Source organism: Narcine bancroftii (assembly GCF_036971445.1).
Source record: "Narcine bancroftii isolate sNarBan1 chromosome 12 unlocalized genomic scaffold, sNarBan1.hap1 SUPER_12_unloc_2, whole genome shotgun sequence".
NCBI classification, from domain to species: Eukaryota; Metazoa; Chordata; class Chondrichthyes; order Torpediniformes; family Narcinidae; genus Narcine; species Narcine bancroftii.
Genome location: NW_027211808.1, coordinates 2838923 through 2851664, shown reverse-complemented (window position 1 = coordinate 2851664; position 12742 = coordinate 2838923). Strand labels below are relative to the sequence as shown.

The following is a 12742-nucleotide window of genomic DNA, read 5'->3' as shown; positions in this document are numbered from 1 at the left end:
AAAGGATGAAGTAAGCTATAAACCCAAACAAAAGTGTTAAAAGGATTTAAACATAAAGATAAAAAATGAAACATAGGAAAAGTTATGCTCTGGAACTATGAAGAGTATAATAAACACAAGATTATGCATGATACAGTATAATTGGTTACGCAGGTTACATATCACGCCCCAAAAGTTCAAAAAAAATGGGATCCAACATTATCAGATAGATGTTTTCGCTGTAAGAAGGAAATGGGAACAACAGTACATGCAATTTGGGCATGTGAGAAAGTGAAAAAGTTTTGGGAAGATCTAAATCAGGTATTAAATAAAATCACAAAAGCAACATACCAAAAAATCTTTCTTCTAAGTAATATAAGAAGTAAAGAATTAGGCCTCAAACTGGATGATGTGCAATAAAGATTTATGATGATAGCCTTAGCTGTAGCAAAAAAATGTATAATGTCAACTTGGAAATCAGATGAGAGACTGAGAGTACAGCAATGGTACATAGAAATGAATAAATGTATTCCATTGGAAAAAATAACATATAATTTAAAAAATAAAGTCACAAATTTGGGAACCATACATGGAACATAACAGAGAGGGCTTGACTCGGACCTGCACCCCTTAAAATGACTTGATCCAGTGATTAATAGTAGATGACACATTTTTTCTTGTTTATTTTTCATTGTGTGATGATATTGTTTAATGGTTTTATTGTATAGTATATGTTGAATATTATTGGTTTTGGAGGGGGGTGGGAAGGGGGGAGGGGGGTGGGAAGGGGGAAGGGGGAGGGGGAAAAAGGATAAAATGCCACTGTGTATATTTAATGAGGAACATTTGTATATATCACAGTGTGAAAAATAAAAAATACAAAAAAAAGATAAGCTGAAACTCTGTAAATGGTCAAAAAGCTGGTCATCAAGTTTTTCATGGTCTGTTACTGCAAACAATTTCTCGCAATAAACCCATAATGTGTTCCTTTTGTCGGTTACCAAAATGCCTATGTTTTGTCTTCCAACATTCTACCAGGTTCTCTTGAGTTTTAGTTTTCACATTTACTTAATGTATAAGCATAATTGAGTAGTTGGAATTAGAAAATGTTACGCTGATGTTAGCTTGACCCAGCCTGTATAATAATTAGATTTTACTGTTGAATTTGGAAGATCCTCTAATATTGATTGTTTTGAGGTAGATCTCTGTACAATGTAGACACTTTTTATAAAACAGTTTCAACTTTAATGCTTTGGTCTCCATTTCCCAGCTTTCCCAGGCTACCAAAACATACAGTCTGGTTTTATACTCAACCATGTACTGTACTTAAATACTGTAAAGATTTACCCGTGGATCTACTCCATAGTATATGACACAAGGTTATAAATGGCCAGAGTCCAATGGGTCTAAAGTCCAAAAGGTATGTTACGATCCCAAAGGACCCCAAAACCCTGCAGCAATAGACATTCACCATGAGAAATGGTTACTTAACCAAAGTTGCTTTTAATTATCTTTAAACATGAAAACAGAGTCAAACTTTAACTTATCTGTATTAACTTAACTACCCAATTTAACCCCCTTCTAATTCTAAGAGTATGTGTATGTAATGTGTGTGTAAATTTAAGAAAATTTATTTGGTTGACAGTTCAGTCTCTCTCCTCATTCTTCCAAGTTCTCTGGTTGCAGGCAATTCTTATACAGGGCACAGAATTTAACATGTATAAAGTTCACCAGGCTTTGGTGTTTGAAAGGTAAATGTTTACTCCTCAGGAAGGTTCTTGTAGGTTTTCAGATAATTATTCCAGGATTTCCACCTCTTGCGATTCCAACAGCCAGCCACATGTCCTTTTCTCTCTCACTTGCAAAACCCCCCTCCTCCAGCAAACAATAGGAGTTAGTCTTCTGCTCTCATCTGTTTTTTTAGGTAAACAAACCTCTTATTGACCTTTGAGTGAGTGAACCCTTTGCAGTGAGGTCAGAAATGTCCAACACAGATGATCTGATTTCAGTCCATTCATTTAATTATATAATTTCAATTAGCTCCTACTTATGAAATGTGCATTTCATTCTCATAAATTTCTGTAAAGTCACTGAATTTTTCAGTATTTCAAATAAGATCTTTTTTTAAAGCGTGTGTATGTACGTAACCTACTCTTAATTTTATCAATTTATCTCCCAAAATCATCTCCAATATTAAATCACAGGTATTACCTCTGGAAATCTGAAATAAAAATAGGAAATGCTCAGCAGATCAGGCAGTATCTGGGGGGGAGAGAGAAACATAGCTGAGAGTTGAGATCACTTTGTTTCTTTAACAGTTGGCATTTGTTCTTTCATGTTGTTGACAGCCAAGATGTGCTAACTTCGCAGAACAAATGAACAAGCAACAGTACAAGAATGGGCCCTTCAGATTACATGTCTGTGCTGAATATAATGAGCAAGTGAAACTAAATCTCTGCTGCTGTTTGTGCTTTCTCTCTCACTACCACTCAACTCTGTTTACAGCAGGCAAAAGGCAATTTTGTGAAATCGGACATGTTCTTTACTATTACAGGACAATAAAGGAACTTTGAATCATGAATACATATTCATGTATTTATCCAGAAGCCTTTTGAGCACTGCTATTGTATCTACTTCCACCACTATTCCATGCAGCCCACTTCTAGGCACCACAATTTTTTTTCAATTACCCCGCATCTTTCCATTAAACTTCCTCTCCCTCAACTTAAATGCACATTCTCTTGTGTTACACTTTGACCCTCAGCAAAAATTCTGACTGTCCATCCTATTGATAATTCACATAATTTTATACGCTACTTTTATTGCTGGATCCATGTTCCAAAATGGGAAAGGACTCTAAGGTGTATCATCTCCAATAGAGTGTACATTGTGGATATTGGTCAATATCTCTGTTAGTATTATCAACTTTGGTGCATTTAATTAGTCTTCATTTTTTTTAAATTTTAAATCGCCAAGCTTAAATAAAATAAATCTCTTAAACTGTTTTAAGTTAAAAATGTCCATATACTCAACATTACAAAAACAGCTCCTTCCCCTCTACCATCAGATTTCTGAATGGATAATGAACCTGTGACTGACATCAACCACAAAAGCAGAGTGAAGGTTAAATGCAGACTTTAATAGAGTGATATAAACAGCTAGGTCTTGCCTCTGTGAAAGCCCAGGTCAGAAGGAGGACCATGAGCTCCGATCGGCTTTATATACAGGATCATCAGGTGGTGGCCCCTGGTGACCTAGTGCTGTCATGGCATATCACCACAATCACCCCTCCTTTAATTAATTTGGCCCCCAGCGCGTTCATGTTCAGGATCTAGTTGGCTTTCCTTAATATCTTGGACCTTTAGGGTACAGGGGCAGGGGAGGTGGAGGTTATTGGGGACAGGGGGTCCTGATGTTGGGTGGTTGAGGGCGCAGGTCTGCTCATCGGCTGCAGAGTAGGGGTATGCTGGGGGGATGTTGGGATTTCTGGACAGGTACTGGCTGTTGGGATGTATTGGTCGGCGGTTCATTTTGGGGTGATATGATCATCGTTGACCTGTTGTCTGGTGTCCATCTTGCTGGTCGTCTAGGTCCATGGGGTCTGTGATCCTTCCTCATCATAAATGATACCAGCCAGCATGATGTACTTGATAGGTATAGAATCTACCCATCCGTCCCTGAATGTGGTGACCATGTAGTGGGGCTGCACATGCCTCAGCTCTACTGGTTCCTCCAGCGGGTCCATTTTGTGGAGCCGGTAGTGGTTCTAAAGGAGTGTCAGACCCAGTATCATCTGCCATCTACGCAGCACTTTGCCCGTTGTGGCTTTCCTTGAAAATGAAAATAAACGATCATGTGGAGTCTTGTTTGTGGCTTCACATCAGTGAGCATATTGAATGTAAAGCATCCAGTAACACATCCTGCCATCTTTTGCCTTTAACAGTACTGTTTTCCAAATAGTGGCATTTTCCCTTTATACTTGCCCATTACCCTTGGGGTTGTAGCTTGTAGTGCGGCTTGTGGCGATACCTCTGTCCAGATACTGCTGGACTTCTGCGCACATGATTGCAGCACCCCTGTCGGTGTGTATATAGCTGGGGAACCCTCAGTGGCTGAAAAAAAATTGCAGGCACTTTATTACTGTGGCAGTCTACACATCACGGCATGGAATTGCGCAAGGGAAGTGTGAGTATTCATCTATAGCATTAAGGAAGTAGACGTTCCTGTTGTAGGAGGTGAGCAGGCCTTTAAAATCGAGGATGAGGTGTTTGAAGGTCTGGTAGCTTTTATCGATGTAGCCATGTCTGGCAGGTAGAACTGCTGTTTGCATTCTACGCAGATGGGATAGCCCTTGTTTACTGTCCTTATTTACTCCAGAGAATGGTACATTAAGGGTCCTTATGAAATGGAACAATCTAGCGACCCCCAGATGGCCCAGCTCATTGTGCAAACTCTGCAGCTGGGACATGAGATTGAGGGCTGCACAGATGCCCTAGACAGCACACTTGGGGACTCGTTGAGCTTCCCGGGCCGGTATAGAATGTCGTAATTGTACGTGGATAGTTCTATCCTCCAGTGCAAAATTTTCTCATTTTTTATTTTCCCCCTGTTCTGGTTGTCAAACATGAATACCACCCATCATTGGCTGTGATCAAAGTGAAGCGCTTACAAGCCAAATAATGTCTCCAGTGCCTCACTGCTTCTACGATGCCCTGTGCTTCCTTCACTGCAAGTGTTTCACCTCTGGCCCCTGTAGGTTCCGTGAGAAAAAGGACCCTACATCAGTCTCCACTTGGAAGGGGATCGTTGCATCTATAGCCTGCAGGGTTGCTTTTGCAATCAGGTCTCTAATCTCTGTAAAGGCTTTGACAGCTGCCAGCTGGGCCATGTTGGCATAGTTGGGAACCCACGTGAAAAGTCCCAAACATCTCTTTAATGTTTTTTCTATGTTTGAGACTGGGAGGTCTATGAATGGGTGCATGCAGGTGGGGTCCAGGCTGATATCCCCGTTTTGTACAATGTATCCCGGGATGGCCAGTTCTTAGTGCTAAAGACACATTTGTCCTTATTGTGTTAGATTACGTTCCTTAGCTGCCTGTATCATAGTCAGCTTGAGAGGGACAGCAAATGGTTACATTGTTGAGTTAAGGGAACATCGTCTGTTGATACTCATCTACTATGTGGCGCATCTCCTGCTGGATCAGTTACACCCCATTAATGATGCCAATAGGAAGATGGAGAAACTGATACAGACTTCCATCTGCCTGAAACGCCACGTATGTGCTTTGCTCTCTCTTGATGGGCAACTGGTGATACGCTGCCTTGAAGTCTACAGTGGAGAACACCTTATACTGCACAATGCTGTTCATCATGTTCTCTATGCATGGTAGTGGGTAGGTGACCAGCTGAGTAAACTTGTTAATGGTCTGACTGTAGTCGAACACCATCCACTACTTCTCTGATCTTACTACAATTACCTGGGCTCTCCAGGAGCCGGAGCTCTTCTCTATAATGCCCTCTTGTAGGAGTCTGTGAATCTCTGCTCTAATGAACTCTCTATCCTCTTCTGCTCTTGGTGGCTATGGGCATGCAGTCCAGGGTGAGATGAGTGATAGTGGGGGAGGTTCTACATTCGGGGCTGTCAGGTTACAGTGCTCTTTGTTATTAAGGAGCAGTGGGGGAAGGGGCCCATTGTGTACTATTGCGATCCTTTCAATTGACATTGAAAGTCCAGCCCAAGCATGACGGGAGCACAGAGATGGGGTGGGGGACCTAACAATTTGAATTCCTCGTACTCGGTGCCTTGTACTTCCAACATGGCCTTGTAGAAGTGTGTCACTTTAGCTTTGTGGCTTTTGGACATGAACAAAATCTGGTGGTCACTAGAGTATGTGTTCAGGGCAAGGTGCTCTACTAGCCCCCAGTCTATTAAATTTTCAGTACTCCTGCTGTTCATCAGGCAATTTACTTTTGACCCATTCATTTTAATACTAGCAGTCGCATTTGATAAATCATGTGGACTCGCCTGGTTCAAATGTAGAGAAGCCACCATGGCATGTCCTCCATTCTGGTATTCAGTGTCCTGATCACAGTAGAACTCTGGTTCGTATTCCTCCCCCCATGGTGGTGTTCTCTGTCCGCATCCTTTGTCTAACATGGCCAGCTGCACATGACACTCTGTTGTTTCTGTCTACCTGAGGAAGAAGAAGAAGAGCATTTCTCCCTCTCATTTATATGAGAAGAGGCTTTGGTGGGAGCCTTAGGGTGTGGTATTGGTTGACAATGTAATGAAATTAATGTGCTGTGAAGAAGAGTTAAGATGTTGGATACTTTGAAACAATTATTATAACTATTATGAAAGGTAGAGTAGACTTTTAAATAATTGCTGTGAACTACAAAGAAACTACAAACAGGTCAGCTGCAACTAACAACATTCTAGACAACTATCCATTATCACCTCTTCCATAAAGCCATCTCCTCATCCCCATGGAGTAAATAGACCAGCTATGCCAGACATAGAAGAGATAATTAAAATGCAGGGACGCTCCTGCAAAGCAACGCGATGAATGGAAACTAAAGGGATGAACAGTAGATGGTGCCATTGGTCTTTGGCTCACCCCTCTCGGACAAGTCTGTGTATCTGATACCTTCTTGCCATTACTTCTAGCATATATACATATACCAGTTAACAAATTCTGGAAAGCTAAATAAACTTGGTGGCACAAAAATTTCAACTAAGAAGACCTAAAGGAGGTATCAGAATGTGTTTTATGTTAAAGATTCTTCTTTTCTTTTCTTTGGCTTGGCTTCGCGGATGAAGATTTATGTCCACGTCAGCTGTAGGCTCGTTTGTGGCTGACAAGTCCGATGCGGGACAGGCAGACACGGTTGCAGGGGAAAATTGGTTGGTTGGGGTTGGGTGTTGGGTTTTTCCTCCTTTGTCTTTTGTCAGTGAGGTGGGCTCTGCGGTCTTCTTCAAAGGAGGTTGCTGCCCGCCGAACTGTGAGGCGCCAAGATGCACGGTTTGAGGCGATATCAGCACACTGGCGGTGGTCAATGTGGCAGGCACCAAGAGATTTCTTTAGGCAGTCCTTGTACCTCTTCTTTGGTGCACCTCTGTCACGGTGGCCAGTGGAGAGCTCGCCATATAACACGATCTTGGGAAGGCGATGGTCCTCCATTCTGGAGACGTGACCTACCCAGCGCAGTTGGATCTTCAGTGTGGATTCGATACAATCCAGGAAAAGCACGTCATTGTATGAAGGGAGTTACTCCAAAGCCACGAGGCCATTTGATACTATACAGATAGATTTTATTGAACTATCTACAGTGCAGATTAAGTTTTGTTTAATAATAATTGACCTTTTCAGCAGATGGATCGAAGGCATAACCACCACTAATGCTACTGTAGAAACAACGATGGGAATCCTACTACAAGAGAATTTCCCCATATTTGGATTCCCAAAAATCATCAGTTCAGACAATGGGCCACACTTTATAGCTGCAATTAACAAAGAAAAATGATCACTTTAAAATTAAGCAGTGGTTTAACTGCAGGGGTGGTAGAAAAGAGCCAATGGTACTTTAAAAACAAAGTTAGCAAAGCTGACTCAGGAGACAAGGTTGAAATGGGTTACGGACCTGCCACTGGCACTATTCGAAATGAGGGTAACTCCACAAATATCCTCCAGCTTAACTCCAGCAGAGATCATCTATGGCCAACACCTGCACACCCCATGGATAGCAGAGACCAGAGTGCAGGTGACCCTCGACCTTCATGCCCTAAGTGAGAAATGATCGTGTACATAAAGAAACTAACTCACTTGCTGTCAGCTCTACATTCACAGGTTATTGCAACCTAGAAGGCAGTGCCCAAAGGACAAGGTGACACTACCATCCAACCAGAGTACTTCATGCTCATTCGCAATTGGAACCACAATTAGCTGGAACCATGGTAGAAAGGACCTGCCCAAGTACTTCTCTCCATGCCAACTGCACTGAAAGTCTAGGAAAATCCCAGGTGGATCCACCATACTGACTGGAAGAGGATCACTACCACCGCTGAGAAGAAGAATGCTACTCCCACTGGACGTTTTGAGTGAACTGAAAAATGTGGTTCTTTTAAGCATAAGAAATGTGAGCGGCCAGGGAAGCTCTGCTTGGTGGCCCCTTCAATGTGCTGGGGACTCATGGGGTGGGTATTCCTACATTACGGTTCTATTGTACTCCTGGTAATTCTCGTCGTCCTTTTGCATAAAATTACATGCTCCACACTCCATTGTCAAAATACATATGACTTCAACCACATTATTTAGTATTTAGTTAATTATCATTTCCATGATAACCAGGGGGGAGGAGGGGGGGGTGGTGCAGGGAGTGTAGTATTGGTTGACAATGAAATGAAATGAAGATGCTGTGGGTAAGAGTTAAGATGTTGGATTCTTTGAAATAATTATGATAATCATATTATAAAAGGTAGAGTAAACTTTTAAATGATTGCTGTGTATTACTATAGTCGCTTTTAGGAGTTCAAATGAAGATTACCCGCCTGCAGGTGCAGCAGCGGAGTTCAGCTGGCACATTTAGGTGACTATGGAATGGACGGCTTTCTGGCACCTAAATGTGCCAGGTGACTGCTAGCCATCTAGCAGTGAAAGCAGGCTACTCAAGACAGTGGCCTAAGTCCCGCCCATCCTTGACATTATTTGCAGCGCATCAAATAATGCCTGATAAACAAGTCAGGCTTGAGGACTTGCGCTGCTGGTCTCTCTCCCCTCACCCGCCGACTCCCACTGCTGGCCTCCCTTCCACCTCGCCCACCCGACTCACACTGCCGGTCCCCTCCTCCCCCCCCCACCCACTTTGGCTGAAGTTTCTCACTGTCTCTATTTATTTATTTGATGAAAAAAAACCCCTAAGGACTTTTAGAAACGGGGGCCAATTCCTCAAGGAAGCTGCAGTGCTCAATGCTTGAGTGTGTGGCATTGACTGGACAGAATTTTGTTTCACCCTCTCTGGGTACCATCAGTCATGCAGATATCATGAAAAATATCCTGACTTCAGATCCTCCCCAGAACCAAAACCTTCCTGTTTATTACCCCATTACTTAGCAAGAAGAAAGCATTTTATTCCTTAACACTTCTGTTTGTTTCAGTAAACACAAATAAAGGAACTGGCGGAGGGTGAGAGAGAAAGACGGGGTGTGTTTAAAAAGATCAGCTAAAGTAAAATAGAAAGAAACAAGGAAAGGAGAGGTTTATGATGTGGTGCTAGCCCCAAAGAGGAGCAACTCAAAAGGATGTGCACTAGCTCTCAGAATGGCTGGAATGGAGAAGGAGGGGGCGAGTGACGGACAGGGAGACCATCATGACTTGATGGCACTCTCGGCAGACACAGACGGGCAGAAAAGCAAAAGGGGGCAGGGGGGCAGAGAGGAAGATAAAGCCTATTGACTGCCAGTGCATCACGTCTGTCACGTTCACATTCCCACCCCGGGCACTATCTGCCCCCTTCAGTCCCAATTTCCAGGCACCTGACCTGCACCATTCACCTCCCTCCCCAGCCCCTGGAAGCCTCACCTACTGTTGCTGATTGCTGCCTCTGGCACTCTTGACAGTTTCAGGCATTTTGCGCTGAAAATAGGGAGAAGCAGATACGACCTGCCTTCATTGTGAGCAAACCAATCTGATCAAGGCAAAACAACTTTGTAAAAGGTGTTAGGCAAAAAGGAGGAGCCAATTACTCGAGCTAACTCAAATCTAATTATTCCTAACACCACTCAGGCGGCACCGAGACCCAAGAGAAAGAGTAGCATCCGAGTGATGTTTGTTAGAACTGAAGAGCCAAGCCTATCACCAGTCAGCAATTTTGTGGGCATGCTGCACTGCAATGGAGATGGCACCACAAATTCCAAGCCATCACCTTAACCATCTGCAATATAAAATGAGGAGCAGGGGAGAAGAGGAGGGAATGGTAGGTGGGTGGCGGGAGTGGTGAGAGAGAGAGAGAGATCGGGCTCACAATTAGCTAACTTGCGGAGCTGGTTCTGAAGTAATTGCATTTCCCACTTTACTTTAAACTAATTTGATGATATTTTAAATACATTTGGGCGAGGAACATAACTTTAACGGCTTTAACTCCCGTTGGTGGTTTCAAGAGTTGATGGCTGTCGACGTCACCACAATGTCATCAGCCAGCCCCCTGGCAGTCCGGGCTGCCTTCGAAGCAGGGTATTATATCTCCTGGAGGAGGGTTAGGTAAGTAGACCTCCTGGTTGGCTTTTCCGGTTTCAGGTGGCCACCCGACAGCCACACAGGAGTATAATGTGCAACTTTACAGTCGGGTATCGTGGCCATCTGAAAGCAATTTAAGAAATGGGTATTGGGACATTCACATAGACAGGTCAGCTGCAACTAACAACATTCCAGCCAACTATCCATTATCACCTCTTCCATAAAGCCATCTCCTGTTTCCCTGTTTCACAGTGTCTAGAATTCAACTAATCCTATTAAAAATAAGGAATATGGAGATCGCTAGGGAACAACCATTTACATGTGCCAAGAGCCAGGCTAACTCAGTCTTAAAGGATCCTTTTTGTCATGTCTGCCATGAATCCATATCTTTTAATTATAGCCAATCAATGATTACCATTTTCCTGTCTTTAGAAATGAGCAAACACTGACTGTAACTTCTCAGCTTGAAACAATTCCCTCAAAGGAATGGTTACTTAATCAAATGCAGGAAAATTCCCTAAATATCGGACACTGTAACTTTGTACTTTGAATGAAGTTCAACGGTATTAGGAAGGTGACCATGTCTACCCAACCCTAATTATTGCTCATTTGTGCTAGCATGACTAATAAATTCTCTCTGTGTTGTACTTTGTGGTTTGGTTGTGCTTCTTGTACCTTGAGAGGACTAAATTATAACAAGGGCTTCTGCAGACTTTTGCATAATGCCCTTTCTTTCTGCTGTTTGGACATCTAGCTTCTCTAGCTGGGAAGAGAGCTCTGGAGTCCTTGTGCTGCCCGCAAAAGGAGCACGGAACATTCCATTGACGATACTGCTGCTATATGTTGCCCTTGAACTAGTGTTCCTCTCCTTGTGCAGCACCTCCAGGTCCTTTCTAGTATCTAATAATTTATTAGCAATTTTGCACTTGTATTGCACATGGCAGCTGCATAAAACAACACATTTTGTGACATGTTTGTGATAATAAACCCCATTCTGATTCCTCCCAATATATTATTTGAGGTTGTTCTAAATTTTGCTGAATATAGCAGGTGATTTCCTCATTTTTAATATTCATGATAATTTCTTCCTCCTCCAACCTGACTTGTCCCCTTTTCTAGCAGCCTCTTCCTGATCTCAGTAGATCTGACACCCACTACAATCCTGTCTCTTATGTGCTCATTTGCATACTCTTAAGCAGATACAATTTTAAAAGTACACTCCCTGGCAATGTCGTTCAGGGCGAGGATGAAATCCAAAACAGACTCCCCGGCTTGCTTTGGTCATGGGCCTGTGTCTGGAGTAGAACTTGCTGTACCCTTTATTAGTGTCTCTGCAAGGTGCTCATAGCCTCTTGATAGGACTTAGCATCCTGTATAAGGGAGTACGGGTAATCCCCCAGCTGCGCTAGCAGTAGCATAAGCATTTCTTCCTCTGATGCCCTATCAACCCCCATATAGTTTAGGAAACACCTCTGCCAACGGTTGAAGTGAGTGCTTGCCCCAAGGTCTTGGGGTCCAGATCCAGCCTGTCTGGCCTCAACACCTGGCTGAACTTGAGTCTCTGATTCTGTGGCAGTGGGGGCTCATACCGAGACTGATCCCTTCCCCATGCGACCATTCAATCCTGGGGAAGCTTGTCTCTGGGGGAGCGGGCTATCCTCACAGTCTTGGCGGTAAATCAAAATCGGGAGAGATACTTATCATATGCCTTATGTCTGCACTTGTCACAACCCTTAGCTATTGAGCAGGAGCCCAGTGGGCTGTGTGGCTGGACCTGGTCCCAGAGAGTTATTTAATAGTCAGGGCACTGGTCCATTCTTTACCTGCTCCCAGGTGAATCTGACCCTCTCGCAGTCCTCAGTCACTGGGTGAGTCCTCTTCGCTGTGGCTTTGGTCCCACGGCTGCCGCCTGGTCTTTTCACTGGCTGCACGTCCATAGGGGACATATCCATTTCTGGATCCTTAGATTTGGTCTCGGTGGAGTCAGGAGCCTAGGTGAGGACAGGTGTCCATCCCAGATATAAATCATTCTATTAAATTGTGACCAACATCAACCACACGAAGCAGAGTGAAGGTTAAATATAGGCTTTAATATACAGCTAGGTCTTGTCCCTGGTGACCTAGTGATGTAATGCATACCTCCACAGAATCTGTGGATATTACCTCACTTTTTTGCACTAATTATTTTTAAAAATCTTGTATTTACAAAATTGTAATTTATTAGCAATTTTGCACCTGTATTGCACAATGCAGCTGCATAAAACAACACATTTTGTGACATGTTTGTGATAGTAAACCCCATTCTGATTCCTCCCAATATATTATTTGAGGTTGTTCTAAATTTTGCTGAATATAGCAGGTGATTTCCTCATTTTTAATATTCATGATAGTATGAGAAGCAGATGGGATCTGTGCAGGAGAGGCAAACATGAAAACTTTATATAGGCAGCAGCAAAGATCGAGCTTAAACCAGATTCCTTGAGCTGTGGGACAACTGATTTACGTAAAGGAAAATATTGCGTATCAAAAAA

At 43.0% G+C, this 12742-nt stretch overlaps 1 protein-coding gene across 4 annotated transcripts in view; it reads left to right on the top strand.

Annotated features, from left to right (window-relative positions):
* Positions 1–12742, top strand: part of LOC138750151 (puromycin-sensitive aminopeptidase-like) — a 273946-nt gene that overhangs the window by 84095 nt on the left and 177109 nt on the right. The window lies entirely within an intron of this gene.